Raw genomic sequence first — 16836 nt, 5'->3', positions numbered from 1 at the left:
GATCTGGCATAATGTACGAGAAACAGCAACCCAAGGGACATCTAGGGACATAGTAAAAAAAGAGAAACATCTCTGAAAAGACTTACTCGGCCAGAGATGCATTAAATCTAGTTCATGGACCAAAAGACAGGTTTTGTGTGTGTGTGTGTGTGTGTGAAAAATTGAATTTTAAAAGACCTAACATATTAACAAAGTCATACATTTCACAGTGTATTAAATAGCTGTATCATATCTCAGCTTTATAAGGATTTTCTTTAACACAGCTCATACCTGACCTGCATCCAATGTTTGTTACTGTTCCTAATAGAAACTCCTTGGGTGGAATTACAGAATTGCCATTTCAGTATTACAGGTGAAGATTAAAGCACGTAAGTGATTTGGCAGGGGGCAAAGTGAAAGTCAGGCGAGTGCCTGGAGAGCATAGAGCACTGAAATCTTAACCCTGGAGCTTTGGTTTTCTAGGTTTAGTAAAGACCATACACCTACTAAGATACTGGATTAGAACTGAGCATGATTATTCATAATTCTCATTCCGGTTTCTAGCAGACACCAGTCATGAGGAAATAGACCTATTGATTAAAAGTGTAGGTATGCTCTGGAGACAAGAAAATTTAGGTTTAAGTCTCAATTTTGCTATTTACTGCTTAGTGGGCCTTGGGGGGGAGAGGGTGATTACTTTACCTCTAACCCTAAATCTCTTTCTTTCTAACATAATCATAACCAGATTTATTTTTTATGTTGTTGTGAGGAATAAATATACCTATGGAGCCTAGAACCATGACTGGTATTAATATATGCAGGTTCTGTTTCTGTTATTCTTCATAAAATGCTGATAATGTGTCATTGTGCATTTCTGTGGAAATGTATACATGAATTTTCTTAAAGATATAACTATTAAACGCACACATATTCCTTTTGTTTTGTTTGTATTTGGTAAGAACATTTAATGTGACATCTACCCTCTTAACAAATTTTGAAGTATACAACGTTGTATTGTTAACTCTAGGCAATATGTTGTACAGCAGGTTCTAGAATTTATTCAGCTAGCATAACTGAAACTTTATACCCATTAAACAGCAACTTCCAATTTCCCCAACCCAACAGCCCTCAGCAACCACTATTGTATTCTCTATCTATAAAAATTATGACCTCACATAAAAGGAATCATGCAGTGTTTGTCCTGTGATGCTTATTACCCTTAGCATGATGTCCTCCACATTTATGAATGTTGTTGCAAATGGTAGAATTTTTTTAAGGCTAAATAATGTTCTACTTTATATCCATTACCACATTTTCTTTATTTATTTTTCAATGGACTCTTGGTTTGTTCCCCTATAGTGGCTATTGTCAATAATGCTGCAATAAACATGGGAGTGCCAATATCTGTTTGAGATCCTGATTTCAATTATTTTGTAATATCCAGAAGTAGTACTGCTGGATCATTTGGTATTTCTATACCTAATGTTTTCAGGAATATTTATAGTGTTTTGCATCCCTGCTGTGCCATTTTGTATTTCTGCCAGCACTGCATAGGGGTTCTTAATTTTTCACAACCTCACCAACACTTTTTTTTTAATAATAGCTATCCTAGGGGTGCCTGAGTAGATCAGTTAGTTAAGTGTCTGAACCTTGATTTCTGCTCAGATCATGATCTCATCACGATGAGACTGAACCCTGCATTGAGCTCTGTGCCGAGCATGGAGCCTGCTGAAGATTCTCTCACTCCCTCACCATGTGCCCTTCTCCACTTATGCTGGTGTGCACTCTCTCTGTCTCTCTCTTTAAAAACAGTAAATAAATAATAACTATCCTAACAGGTGTGAGGTGACATTTCATTGTAGTTTTGATTTGCATTTCTATGATAATTAATGATTGAGCACATTTACATATTCATGTTGGCTCTATGTATATCATCTTTGGAAAGATGTCATTCAAATCCTTTGCTCATTTTTTAATAGATTGCTTGGGTTTTTACTTGCTACTGAGTTTTAGGATCTCCTTATATATTTTTGAAATTAGTCCCTTATCAGATATATGGTCTGCAAATATTTTCTCCCATTCTATAAGTTGCCTTTTCATTCTTTGGATTGTTTCCTTTGCCATGCAAAAAATTTTAGTTTGATATCTCTTTGTCTCTTGTCTCTTTTTGCTTTGGTTGCCTGTGATTTTGGTGTCATATTTAGGAAACTCAGAGGTGTTGGATAAGTCTATTACCTTTGTTGTGGTGACAGTAACGTGTATTTGCATATGTCCAAATTCATTAAATTGTAAACATTAAGTATGTGCAGTTCCTTGTATATACTTCAATTGTATTATACTTCAATAAAACTGCTTAAAAATAAAATATGTACATATTTCTCTCATCTGTTTTTGTAAGGAGTGATATAAGGAGTTGGAAGTAACCTAGATAATTCTAGAAAAAGTAAGAACATAAAAGAGATCAACAGCATCAATCACATTAAATTAACAGGAGAGTTCAAATTCATAGATCACTTACAAGTCCTAGACAGAGTTGAGTGTGGAGAATTAGCCCACTGTCTTCCAGGACACAAAACTTTTGGATAACCTTAGCATGATAAAGCTGTTTCACCAAAATCTATGTTCTTTCTGGATGTTCAGGAAGACTACATTTCCCACGCTTACTTGCAGTTTGGTTTGGCCTCAAACCGAGCACTCAGTGAAAGTGAGGTACATCATTTTCAAATGTGGCCTCCAAAATCCTCCACAACTCTCCCGCCATACACTTTTTTTTTTCCTATTGACTGCAGTGAAGCCATTTCTTAGAGGAACCTTGGAAAACATTTGGTGAAAATAGCAGAACCTTCTAAACAGCTGTGCGGAAGAAGGCTCCATGCCAACTTGTTTACCTAGTGATTATTAGTAAATGAGCAAGAAATGAACTTCTACTGGGTTTGAAACATAAATTTGTGGGTCCCTTTACTGCAGCAGTGACTATTACCATATTATAGTTATTAATTACAATGATAGGGTAATGGGATATAATGAAAGTTATAGTATATTGAAGTAATATATCAGATATCCATGTTTGTGGGCTTCCAAAGGAAGAGGAGGCATGGAGAGAGGACTTGGAAGTGAGAAAGAGATGGAAGGAAAGCAGGGACTGCATCTCTGGATTGTTTTTAAGTCAGACCTTCAACTTTGACAATCAGTCTACAAGTGGTTAGATGCTCTTTGAAAGCCGGATTAAGGTGAAAGCACTGCAGAAGCCTACTGTGGGACTCACAGGAAACAGACTCACACAGACTTTAAGGATCAGGATGGTTATGGGAACATGCCTTCAGAATCAAGAGAGAATGGAGGAAGCAGGACTGAGCTGGGGAGAGATTGGACAGTAGACTGCAGTCTCAGTAAGAGCTCAGTCAATCCCAGAGAGAGCTCTGAAGCTGGGATGACCTTTGAGAGTTTCCCACATTGGAATGTGGAGGCTGGGCTTTTATACTGGCAAAATAACCAGTCATTAGATTCTCGTGGCTGGGCAGCTCTCTTTGGCCAAGGAAGATCTCCAGAGAGGGCAGAGAGCTGAGGGCTGTGCGGTTAGCCCAGCCACAATCCTAGGAGCTTGGGCAATACGTTTTTCAGACATTAAAAAGCCCTCTTATCTTAAGTGATCAGGACCCACAATTAATTGTTTAATTGAAAAAACATTGATAAAAGAGAGAACTCATTAAAATACATACCATAGTTGAATATTTTATTTTAATTTAACATATACATTTAAATTTACTCACCACACTTTAAATATGAAACCAAAGCTTTTCTTTAAATGCAAGTCCCTAGGTTGGTATTCAGGAAACTCTTTCTTGCTTACGTAATACTTGTTAATGGCTTAGATACGATTTATTGCTTTAATTTCTTTTGAATAAAGTTAAGAACTTAAAATATAGTAATGTGAATATAAAATATCACTGAATTTTTTACTACTTTTTTCTACTTGTATTTCATTAGTTTTTATTAATCCTCCTATAATGTGTATACATAAAAATAAACAGAAAACTAACATTATCGGTTTGGGGATGAAATATGACTGGTTTTGGAAAGCATAGGGTTTAAATCAGAGGTGAAGTTCTGGAAAGACACCTACCAGCTGCAAATGTTTGAGCAATATGTCACCAAGTGTCTGTTTTGCTTCATTAGAAACTCATTTCAGGACTGGCTAAGTGAGGTCCCAAAGCAGGTCTTGCTATGCAGATTTTTCCGGCTTTATTAAGGTATTATTGACAAATAAAGATTGTATATATTTATGTTGTACAACATGGTGTTTTGAATGTACATATGCATTGTGTAATGATTACCGCAGTCAAGCTGACGAACATATTCATTACCTCTTATAGTTACAATTTTCCTTGTGGTAAAAGCACTTGAGATCTACTCCCTTCGCAAATTCAAGTATATAATACATTATTAGCTATACTCATGCTGTATGTTAGGTGCCCAGAACTTATTCGTCATCTAGCCACAGGTTTTTAGTTACTGAATAACATCTTCCTATTTCTTCCAACTCTTCAGCCACTATAACCAATACTCCATTCTTTGAGTTCAAAAAAATTTTTTTGAAGTCCATTTGTAAGTGAGATCATACAGTATTTGTGTTTCTGTGCCTGGCTTAATTCACTTAGCCCAGTGTCTTCTAGGTGCATTCATCTTGCCACAAATGGAAGGATTCCCATTTTTTATAATTTTTTAATGTTTATTATTGAGAGAGAGAAAGAGAAAAAGAGAGAGAGAGAGAGAGAGAGAGAGAGGGAGAGAGCGAGCAGGGGAGAGGAAAGACACAGAATCCAAAACAGGTTCCAGGCTCTGAGCTGTCAGCACAGAGCTCAATGCGGGGCTCCAACTCAGGAGCTAGGAGATCAACTTTTGAGCTGAATACAGATGCTTAATTGGCTGAACCACTTCTGGATTTCTGTTTTTTTTTTAAAAACCAGATAATATTTCATCATGTATATATGTCATATTTTATATATCTGTTGATGAGCACTTAAGTTTTTCCATATCTTGGCCACTGAGAATAATGCTGTAATGAACTCAAAGACAGATACCAATCTGACACAGTGACTTATTTTCTTTGGCTATATACCTTTATGTGAGATTTCTGGATTATATGACACATTTTAACTTTATGAGGAAACTCCATTCTGTTTTCTATCATTGCTGTTCCAGTTTACATTCCCACCAACAGCATACAACTGCTCCTTTTTCTCTACTTCCTCGCCAACACTTAGACTTTTGGTAATAGTCATACTTTTAGTATGAGGTAGTATCTCACTGTAGTATCCCACTGTATACTACAGTGTTGTGTGTTCCTCTTGTGACTAGTGATGTTGAGCATCTTTTATGCACATGTTGTCTATTTGTGCATCTCCTTTATAAAAATATCTATTCAGGTCCTTTGCTTGTATTTTAATTGACTGATTTGTATTTTTTTGCTGTTTAGTTGTATGAGTTATATGCCTATTTTGGCTATTAATCTCTTATGAGACATAGTTAAAAATACTATCTCCAATTCCATAATCTGCCTTTTAATTTTGTTAATTGTTTCTTTGGTTATGCAAAACCTTTTAAGTTTCATACTGTCCCCTTCATTAATTTTTGCTTTTGTTATCTGTGCTTTTGGTGTCAACCCCCCCTCCCACAAAAAATTATTGCCAAGAGCAAGGTCAAAGTAGTTTTCTCCTGTGTTTTCATCCAGGAATTTTGTGGTTTTCATGTCTTACATTTAAGACTTTAATCCATTTTCAGTTAAATGTTATGTGTAGTATGAAAACTGCATCTTTTTTTTTTGCATGCAGATATCTAGTTTTCCCAAAATCATTTATTGAAGAAACTACCTTTCCACATTGTGTTTTCTTGGCAACTTAATCAAAAACTTGTTGAATACATATGCATGGGTTTATTTCTGGCCTTCTTATTCTGTTCCAGTGGTCTAAATATCTGTTTTTAAACTAGTACCATAATGTTTTGATTTTTATCACTTTGTAATATAATTTGAAATCAATAAGTGTGATGCTTCCAACTTTGTTCTTCTTGCTCAAGATTGCTTTTGCTATTTGGGCTCTTTTTTCTTTTAATTCCAGTAGAATTAACATATCGTGTTACATCACTTTCAGGTGTACAATATAGTGATTCAGTAATTAAAAGCCTGAAACATTTCACAAATATGCGTGTCATTCTAGCACAGGGGCCACACTAACCTTCTCTATATCATTCCAATTTTATTCTGTGTCCTGCTGAAGTAGGTACCTTCTGAGCTCTTTTGTGGTTTCCATATAAATTGTTTTTTTTTTTCTATTCCTGTATAAAATGCTATTGAAATTTCTATAGGAATTACATTCAATTTGTGTACTGCTTTGGGCAGTATGGACATTTTAACAATTCTAATCCTTCCAATCCATAAACAGTGGATATCTTTGCATTTATTTGTATCTTCAGATTTTTGTACAACTGATTTTTGTATGTTGATTTTGTATTGAGCATCTCTATTGAATTATTTATTATTTTTAACAGATTTGGATGAATCTAGATAAGATTATGTCATCTACAAACAGAAACAATTTTACCTCTTTCTTTCTGACTTGGAGGCCTTTTATTTATATCTTTCTCTTGCTGAATTTCTCTGGTGGGACTTCTCTTATTATACTGAACAGAAGTGGGCATCCTTGTCTTTTTCCTGATCAAAAAGGAAAATATTTCAGCTTTTCACCTTTGAGTATGATGTTAGGTGTAAACTTGTCATATATGGCCTTTATTATCTTAAGGTACATTCCCTCTCTACCTAGTATTCAGAGGTTTTATGAGGAAGGGATACTAAATTTTGTCAAATGCTTTTCTACATATACTGATACGATCGTATGATTTTTTTATCCATTATTTTGTTAATGTGGTGTGTCACAGTCATGAATTTGTGTATGTTGAATGATTCTTGCATCTGCATGACAAAGCCCACTTGATCATGATATATGATTATTTTAACATGCTATTGAATTAGATTTGCTAGTGTTTTGTTGAGGATTTTTTACATACATATTCATCTGGGATATTAGGCTGTAATTTTCTTTTCTTTTAATGTCCTTTACTGGTTTTGGTATCAAGGAAATGCTGGCCTCCCAAAATAGTTTGGGAGTCTTCCCTCTTCTGTTCCAGGAGGACTGGTATTAATTCTTTGAATATTCAGTAGAATTCAGCTGCGAAACTGTATGGTCCTGGACTTTTGTTTATTGTGAGGCTTTAATTACTGATTCCGTTTCCTTTCTCATTATTTGTTCTGATTTTCTGTTTCTTCAATATTCAGACTTGGTAGGTTATATATTCTTAGGAATTTACTTAATTTGTTGGTATGTAATTATTCATAATAACGTCTCATGATGCTTTGTTTTTCTATGGTATCAGTTGTTATGTATCTTCTTTCATTGCTGACTTTATTTGCATCTTCAAGCTTTTTTTTTTTCATAATTAGCCTAGCTAAAAATTTGTCCATTTTGTCTATCTTTTTAAAAAACCACCCTTAGTTTCATTGATCTGTTATATTCTTTTTCTAGTCTCTATTTCATTTATTTCTCATTTGATCTGTTGTATTTTCTTCCTTCTGCCAACTGTTTTTTTTTTTATTGTTCTTTTTCTAGTTACTTGAAGTATAAACTTAAGATTTTATTTGAGGCCTTTCTTCTTCGTTAACGTAACACTTATTGCATTAACTGGCTTCTTAGAATTGCCTTTGTTGCATCCTGTAAGTTTTGGTATGGTATATTTCCATTTTGTTGCTTTCAAGATATTTCCTTTTGATTTCTTCTTTCACCCTTTGGTTGTTCAGGAATATGTTGTTTTATTTCCATATTTTGTGATTCTCTTTTTAGTTTTACTCCTGTTATTACTTTATGTTTTCATACTATTGTGTTCAGAACAGATATGTGATTTCTATTTTGTGACGTAACATATGATTTGTATTGTGACTTAACATATGATTTTTCTTAGAGAATATTTCATTGTGCTTGAGAAGAATATATTGTCTTGCTACTGGATGGCGTGTTCTCTGAATGTCAGTTAGCTCAATTTGGCATAAAGCATATTTCAAGTACAGTATTTCCTTATCGATTTTTGTTCTGGATGATCCATTTCTTGTTGAAAGTGGAGTATTAAAGTCCTTTATTATTATTGAATTTCTGTCTTTTTTTCCCTTAAGAGCTGTTAACATTTGCTTTATATATTTAGATGCTCCAATATTAGGTGCATATGTATTCATAATTATTTTATTCTCTTGATGAATTAATCCTTTATCATTATATAATGATCTCCTCTGTTTCTTGTTACAGGTTTGTCATGAAGTCTATTTTGTCTGATATAAGTATACCTACCCCTACTTGTCTGCTTTCCATTTGCAAGGAATATCTTTTTCCATTTCTTCATTTTCAATGTATGTGTGAGCCTATTAATAGACAGAATATACTTGTGTCTTGCGTATTTTTTAAAATTAAGACTTAATTTTTTAGAACAGTTTTATATTTACAACAAAATTGAGAGAAAAGTACAGAAATTTTTTGTACACCCTCTGTTTCCACAGATGCATATCCTCCCACATTATCAACATAATTCATCAAACTGGTACATTTATTTTACAAAGGATGAACCTACATTGACACATCATAAATCACCTGAAGTCTATAGTTTACCTTAGGATTCACTTGTGGTGGTGTACATTCTATGGGTTTGGACAAATGTTTAATGATTTATGTCCATCTTTACATTATACAGAGTATCTTCCCTGACCTAAACATCCTGTGTTCTATTTGTCTCTTTCCCACTTCTCTCCCTTGACAATCACCAGTCTTTCAATTTTCTGTATTGTTTTTGCCTTTTCTAGAATGTTATATACTTGGAATAGTACAGTATGTATCTTTTCAGGAACTTCCTTCACTTTGTAATATCCATTTCAGGTTCCTCCTTGTTTTTTCAGGACTAGATAGATCATTTTCTAGCAGTGAATGGTATTCCATTGTCTGGATGTAGTATAGTTTATTTATTATTTACCTACTGGAGGACATCTTAGTAACTTCTAAGTTTGACAGTTATGAATAAAGCTCCATAAACATCTGTGTGCCAGTTATTTTGTAGACATAAGTTTTCACTTCCTTAAGGTAAATAGTAGGGAACATGACTGCTGAATCATTAAGAGCAGTTTAGTTTTGTAAGAAACTACCCAATTATCTTCTAAACTGGCTATGCCATTTTGTATCCCCATCAACAATGTATGAGAGATCCAGTTGTTCCACATTCTCACCACAGTTTAGTGGTAGTTTCAGCCATTCTAATTCTCTTGATATTGCCTTTCACAAAACAAAAGTTTTTCATTTTAATGAAATTCAGTTCACCAATTATCTTTTTCATAAATCATGTCTTTGGTGTTGTACTTAAAAAGGAACCACTATATTCAAGTTCATCTAGATTTGTTCCTAGGTTATCTTAGGTCACAGATACATTTTGAATTAATTTTGTGAAGGGTGTAAGGTTTGTATCTAGATTCATTTTCATTTGCAAGTGGATATCAATTTGTTCCAGAGCCATTTGTCGAAAAGACATCTTTGCTCCATAGTATTGCCTTTGACCTTTTGTCAAATATCAATTGACTTTATTTATGTCTATTTCTGGTTCCCTTTTCTTTTATGTTGATCTATTTATCTGTTCTTTTGCTAATACCACTATCTTGATTACTGTAGTTTTATAGATACCTTCAAAGTCTTTAGTAGCATAAATTTTCTAACTTCTTCAATATTGTGTTAGCTATTCATAGTAGCCTCTGTATATAAACTTCAAAATCAGTCTGTAAATATTCATAAAATAACTTTCTTGGATTTTGATGGGGATTGCATTGAAACTATAGAACAAGTAGGGAAGAACCAATATCTTGACATATTGAATCTTCTTAGGTGAACCTGAAATACCTCTCCATTACTTAGTTCTTTGATTTTGTCCAGAATTTTGTAGTATTTACATATTCATATAGATCTTGTATATATTTTGTTCAATTTATACTTAAGCATTTATGCTAATGTAAATGATGTGTTTTTTAATTTCAAATTTTACTTGTTCATATTTGGTATATAGGAAAACTGACTTTTGTGCATTATACCTTGCAGCCTTGAATAATTGTTTATTAATTCTAAGAATTTTTGTTGATTCTTTCAGAATTAACATTTGGATGATCATGTCATCTGTAAACATAGTTTTATAGCTTAATAGCTTCCATCCCAATCTGTACACTTTTATTTCCTTTCTTACCTTATTGCACTATCAGGGAGTTCCAGTGCAGTGTTGAAAGGCATGAGAGAGGACATTGTTACCTTGTAACTAATCTTAGTAGGAAAGCTTTGACTTTCTCATCATTTATATCATGTTAGCTGTAGATATATTATGAATAGCCTTCATCAAGTTGAGAAAGTTTTCCTCTATTGCTAGGTTTCTAAGACTATTTGTCATGGATGAGTACTAGATTTTGTCAAATCTTGTTTACATCTATTGATATAAAGTGGTTTTTCTCTTTTATTCTGTTGATGTGATGGGTTATAGTAACTGGTTTTCAAATTTTGAGCCAGTTTTGCATATCTTGAACAAATCCTACTTGGAGTGATGTATAATTATTTTTATGTGTTTTTTTATTTGTTTTGTTATTTTTTGTTGAGGATTTTCATATCAATCAGAGATGTTGGTCTATAGTTTCCTTTTTTGTAATGTGTTTAGTTTTAGTATTAGGGTAATGTTAGACTCATAAAATGAGTTAGGATCCATTCCCTTTCCCTCTGTTGTTTGAAAGAAATTATATAGAATTGATAAAATGTCTTTCTTAAATTTTGAGAGAATTCACCAGTGAACCCATCTGAATCTGATACTTTCTGTTTGGGAAGTTTATTAATTTTTGACTCAAATTCTTTAATAGATATAAGCCTGTTCAGATCACCTGTTTCTTCATGTTTATGTTGTGGTAGATTATATTTTTTAAACAATTAGTCTATTTCATTTTGATTTTCAAATTTGTCGGCATAAAACTGGTCATAGTTTTCCTGTACTATTTTTTTTAATGTCCAAGGGATCTATAATGGTATTTTCTCTTTCATTTCTGTTACAAGCAATTTGTGTCTTCTCTCTTTAATTCTTAGCCTCACTAGAGGTTTATCAAAATTACTGGTCTTTTCAAAGACCCAGCTTTTGATTTCACTGACTTTCTCTACTGGTTTCCTCTTTTCAACTTTTATTTCAGGTCTACTTCTTACCATTTGATTTCATCTGACTGCTTTGGATTTAATTTGCTCATCTTTTTCTAGTTTCCTGAGGTAGAGTCTTGTTTCTTTTAATCCATTCAGGCACCTTGTGTCTTTTGAGTATAGAATTCAATCCATTTATATTAAACATAATTATTGATAGGTAGGGGCTTACTATTGTCATTTTATTCATTGTTTCCTGGCTCTTATATGGTTCCTTGTTCCTTTCTTCCTCTTTGGCTGTCTTCCTTTGTGAGTTAATTATTTTCTGTAATGGTATGCTTTAATTCCTTTCTCTTTATCTTGTGTGTATCCACTACAGGTTTTTCCTTCATGGTTACCATGAGACTTACATAAAACATCTTGTAACTGTCTATTTACGGTGATAACAACTCTGACTGCATGACAAAAACTACTGTTTTACTCCCCTTCTCTTCACAGTTTATGTTTTTTGGATGGCACAATTTACTTTTTTTATATTGTGTATCTGTTTCATTAGATACTTGTAGCTATAGTTATTTTTATCTTTTAACCTTTATACTACAGTCAAAATTGAATAACACACCACCATTACAATAATAGAGAATTCTGAATTTGTCTATTTACTTACTGTTGCTATTTAGATTTTTACTTTCATATGCTTTCATATTACTAATTATTATCTTTTCATTTCCACTTGAAAAACTCCTTTTAACATTTTTTAAGGCAAGTCTGTTGTTGATGAACTCCCTCAGCTTTTGTTTTTCTGGAAAAGTTTCTCTTTCTTACTTCTGAAGGACAGGTATGCTGGGTAAAGGATTCTTAGTTGACAGTTGTTTTTGTTGTTGTTTGTTTTTTTGTTATTGTTGTCTTTTTTCTTTCACCTCAGCACTTTTAATATATATCCTCCCACTCTTTCCTGGTCTTCAAGGTTTCTGCTGAGAAACTCACTGGTAGTCTTATGGTGGGTTCCCTTGTATGAGATGAGATGAGTTTCTTTTCTCCTGCTGCTTTCAGAATTCTCTCTTTTTTTTTTTTAGTTTTCACAGTTTTATTGTGATGTGTTTTTATAAAGTCTTTTGCACCATCTGTTTGAGGGTCACTGAGCTTCCTGTACCTAGATATCAGTTTCTTTCCTCACATTTAGGAAAGTTTTCAGCGAAGATTTCTTTTTAATTACCTTTCTGCTCTTTCTCTCTCTTTTCTTTTTTCCTTTTGGGATGCCATAATGTATGCTTTTCTTTCTAATGGTGTTCTATAAGTCCCATAGACTTTTTTCACTCTGTCTCATTCATTTATCTCTTTGTTTTTCTAATTCTATGAATTCAAATAATTGTTCTCCTATTCACACATACTTCTACTCAATTTAGTCTGCTGTGGATGCTATGTATTGCATTTTCCATTCCATTCATTGTATTCTCCAACTCCAAAACTTCTCTTTGATTCTTTTTTATAATTTCTATTTCTTTTTGAAACTTCTAACTTTGTCTATCTATTGTTTTCCTGATTTTGTTGAGTTGTCTATGTTCTCTTGTAGCTTGATCAGGTACTTAAAACAATTTTTTTAAATTCTTTGTCAATTCATAGATCTATATTTATTTGTAGTCATTACTGCAAAATCATTGTGTTCCTTTGTGTCTTGTTTCCTTTATTTTTTTGTTTCTTGTAGCCTTGCATTGATGTGTGCATATTCGATGGAGTAGTTGATTCTAGAATTTATGAACTGCTTTAGGTAAAGAAAGACCTTCATCTGCAGATGAATGCAAGGATGCCAGCTAGGTGTAGTGTGCCAATTCCATCATTGAGGAGGGCTTAGCACAGTATTCTTCTTGTAGTTCTGTCAGCTAAGGTCAGCATTGATGAAGATTGTAGGGGTACTTAGCAGTCAAGTTTGTAGGTATCCACAGAGGCAGCAATGGCTATTGAGGTCTTTGGTGCAAAGGTTTCTGGGGGTTCTTTTGATCTTTTTTTTCCCCCATGGGAGAATTTGTGGCCAAAGGGCTCCTTCTTGGCATCAGATCTGGCCCATCAGTGCACTCATGGTTACAGTGGCACTAGTATCATATGCATAGGCATCTGTAAGACAGACACAAAGCTATGGTCTAGAGCCTAGAGTCTGTGGAGTGGTGGTAGAGCTGAGGTCCAGAGCTCAGGCACAAATGGAACTATAGTGGTTCTAGGTTCTGGGTCATGGCCATTCTCACGGTGGCAGTGGCTTTGCCATTCTAGGTAAGGATTCTTGCAGAGTAACCATGGAGCTTGAATCTAGAGAATAGGAATATGCCAAGCATCCATGGCTCTGGGGCTTGAGGTACAGACATACTTACTATGGCTGTGGCTCTGGGGTCTGAGGTACACATGCATGTGATGCTGCCACAGGTCTGGAGTGCAGGCATGTGGAGAGCAGCAGTGGCTCTGGATTCTAGTGCATGTCCAGTGGTTGATGGAAGGGGAAGCCCCAGTTCCAGGTGGTGGAGCATGTAGCAGCTCCTTCTGGGGTAGGGGGTCACTAGATGTGCATAGCAGTATCTCCTTCTCCAGGGGTCTTCAGTGCCAGTGGCTGTTGTTTACCTTGGTGGCAAAAGCTGCTAGTGCCCTCTGTGGAACAGGCCACTGGAGCCACACAAGTAAACATTATGAGCTTCTTCATTGTGAAAGCTCTGAGGGTCTGTGGCTGTCATATGCTTTAGAGGCTTTTGAGATACTCGGGGCAAAGGCTCCTGGTATCCTCTTCAGTGCAGAACACTGAAGACCATGGTGGCCTTTGCTGTGTGGTTGATGCACATGGACTTTTACCTTCTTTGCTCATAGCCATCTCCAGACGTCTCAAGTATGCCCATGTCCCCAGCAATCCTATGTGTATGATTAGACCCCATATTTTGTTCCACTGTGCTGCCATGGGTGCTTAATAGGCCTATGGGCCCTCCCAGGGCTATTTTCCTTCATGGATAGCTCATTAGGGGTTTTTTTGGGGGTGGAGAAGGGAGGAACAGGGCAAGAGAACAAAGGCTGGTACCTCCTATTCAACTTTCTTGCTGATATCACTTCCAGAGGCTCCTTCACTAAGTTAATTCTGAGTTGCTTCTAAGGAGAGAGATGACTACGTGTAACATCATGGAAAATCCACTCTTTCCTTTCTAGTCCACACATATATGCCATCCCTCCGATTTGAATTTTGTGACATGACACCTCTTGTTCACTTAGCTTCAGTGATGAGGCACCTCCTTCTAGCTGAGAGGATAAAAGGCAGCCAAGTACAAAAGCTCTACCACCTTACTGTGCTTTCTATCTGTACCTACAAGCAAAATAGGGCTAACCTTTAAACAATTCCAAATCACTTAGTTCCCTGTTAAAAATTGTATCTTCTCAGGACAGAGGTTTCAAGTTGTGGATTAGTTTATTGTTGGATAAATTCTCCCCCTTTCCCCACCCACAATTAATCTCAAGGTGCAAGATTCATTGTCTTTGAACTATATTATATAGTAAATTTAGAGCTGTTTGATATTTGAAAACATAACTTTTAATCATTTTTCTTCTTTTACAAATGTAGAGGAATTAAGGACTTAACTAGAATTATTCAAATAAATTTTAAGTTTTCATAAGCAAATAAATTATTTTGGAAGTTGTAGGCTTCTAGCTGTCAGGGAAAAAAATCTATCACATACAGTGAAGGGTTTTTTTCTTTTTTTAAATTATTACTTAATTAGTTTCCCTCATAGTAAAAAAAAGAAGTCATTAGTCCAATTATAAGTCCCCTTGGTTCCAGGGAACTAGGATTAGAATGTTACACCCCCTAGTTTTTTTATGAAAAAAGCTAAAAATATATTAACACAGAAGAATATAATATCTTTTAAAACATGACAAAAGTAGATGCAAGCCTTTCTTTTCATAATAAACTCCCAGGGCACATTTTATGAAGGTATCAAGGGCAATAAATTATTTTTAATGTAATTAGGAAATTTCTGTTATCTGGACCAAATTTGAGGGTTTTTTGTTGTTAAGATATTTTATCATGTAAATGGTAGTGAGTCTTGCTATGGATCTGAAAATGAAATTTTGGTCTCTTTGTTCAAGTGTCTCCTCTGAATACAGATATTTTGTGTACAGAAGTTTCTCTGCTCCTTACATAAGGTTTTTTGCTAAATGACAAATACAATATATTTTGCATAGGTGTGTGTTGTAAAAGAATTTACAAACTTCATAGCAGACTGGCCTAATCATGAGTAATTAGAAGAAAAAATACAAATTTTTGCCTCTCTAACTTTATAAAATTAATAGCCTTTGATAACTTCTGTGATTTCCTTTTCACATTATACGCATTAAGATTGTAGGAGTTTCTTGTTCCCTTATTTTTTAAAAGGATGAACAGCTTTTCTGGGGATATATGATTATTATACTTCTTATGTTGAAATTTATATATGTTTATTCATTCTTTTTTTTTAATTTGTGAAGCATATGGCAATGAAAAGAAAGTCAGGAGGGAGATGTAAATAAAATACAGAGAACTTGTGAAACCTCTCTTTTATAGATTATTAAAAACTGAATAAATCACCTTCAGTATCACTTATTGTAAGTAGTTACCTGCCTGAGAGACCAGAAGCAGGAGGTCCTTCTAGATTCTCAGTGATCCACTATCCTAAGATATACATGTCCTACAATGTATGGAAATGGCTGGTTTGGGGTTTGGATTTAGGGAGACATTTATGTAAGATACAAGGCTATCACAGAATTTGTTCATAGAATTGCACTAAAGATGAGTTAAGGATAAATAAAATGTAAGAAAAAAGAAATATGGTGTCTTCTACTAGGGTTATTTATGACTGGACTTCTTGCCTTTACAGGTTTACTGAGAGATAGTGATGAGGTCTTATACATATTCAGTCCATATGAACAGTCTCATGGGCTTGGCACCAAGTAGGCATTAGGTACTTATAAATGAATAACTGGCTGATGCAGACTGAAGTTGCCCTGGAGTTACATTTTCCTTACACCAATTTTCAGGCCCAGCCTTATATTTAGGCTTCTCCTTTCCTATGTTCATCTTGTCAGGTTTCTTTCTAAGCCTGCAATCCTTGATTTTGTTTTCTTTTGTTTAGTTTTGTTTGAGAGAGAGATAGTCGGGAAAGAGGGGAAAGGAAAAGAGAAAATCTAAAGCAGGCTCCATGCCCAGTGGACCCTGACGTGGTGTTCTACCTTACGACCTTGAGATCATGGCCTGACCCAAAATCAAGAGCTGGATGCTTAACCAACTGAGGCAGCCTAGCAACCTCAGTTCCGCTTTCTAAAGCTTCAGTGAGGTTAACTCCTTACCCATCTGGTCCCAACAGATAATAATCCTCCTGCTAGACTATCTTAGTGGACTAAGAACTCCCAAGTCCTGAGCTTTCTCCACAAATTCAGCCCCAGTGAATGAGTTGCCCATTGCGTCTAGATTTGCCTTGCCTTTAAACATGGCATCAGGCATGATATAGATACCTGACATCTCACTGCCTGCCCTATCTGTTCGGAAGCTGCTTCCTCTATTCTGTTGATAGACCTACTGCTCTAACCTGAGAGCGGAGGAAACTAATATTTATGAAGGATTTACTTT

General features: G+C 34.9%; 1 protein-coding gene and 1 non-coding gene across 4 annotated transcripts in view; one reads left to right on the top strand and one right to left on the bottom strand.

Moving 5' to 3' along the window:
- The window catches only part of LOC115298812 (serine/threonine-protein kinase TNNI3K-like), a 275419-nt gene that overhangs the window by 44655 nt on the left and 213928 nt on the right, over positions 1-16836 (top strand). The gene's annotated exons all lie outside the window — the stretch shown is intronic.
- LOC115300523 lies at positions 6155-6261 on the bottom strand. Its single transcript, XR_003912694.1, has one exon. It is a non-coding gene; the product is annotated as a U6 spliceosomal RNA (small nuclear RNA).

The sequence above is a fragment of the Suricata suricatta genome, chromosome 8, assembly GCF_006229205.1.
Source record: "Suricata suricatta isolate VVHF042 chromosome 8, meerkat_22Aug2017_6uvM2_HiC, whole genome shotgun sequence".
In the NCBI taxonomy this organism is placed as follows: Eukaryota; Metazoa; Chordata; class Mammalia; order Carnivora; family Herpestidae; genus Suricata; species Suricata suricatta.
The sequence above is the reverse complement of the archived record's forward strand: the minus strand, read 5'-3'. Positions and strand labels throughout refer to the sequence as shown.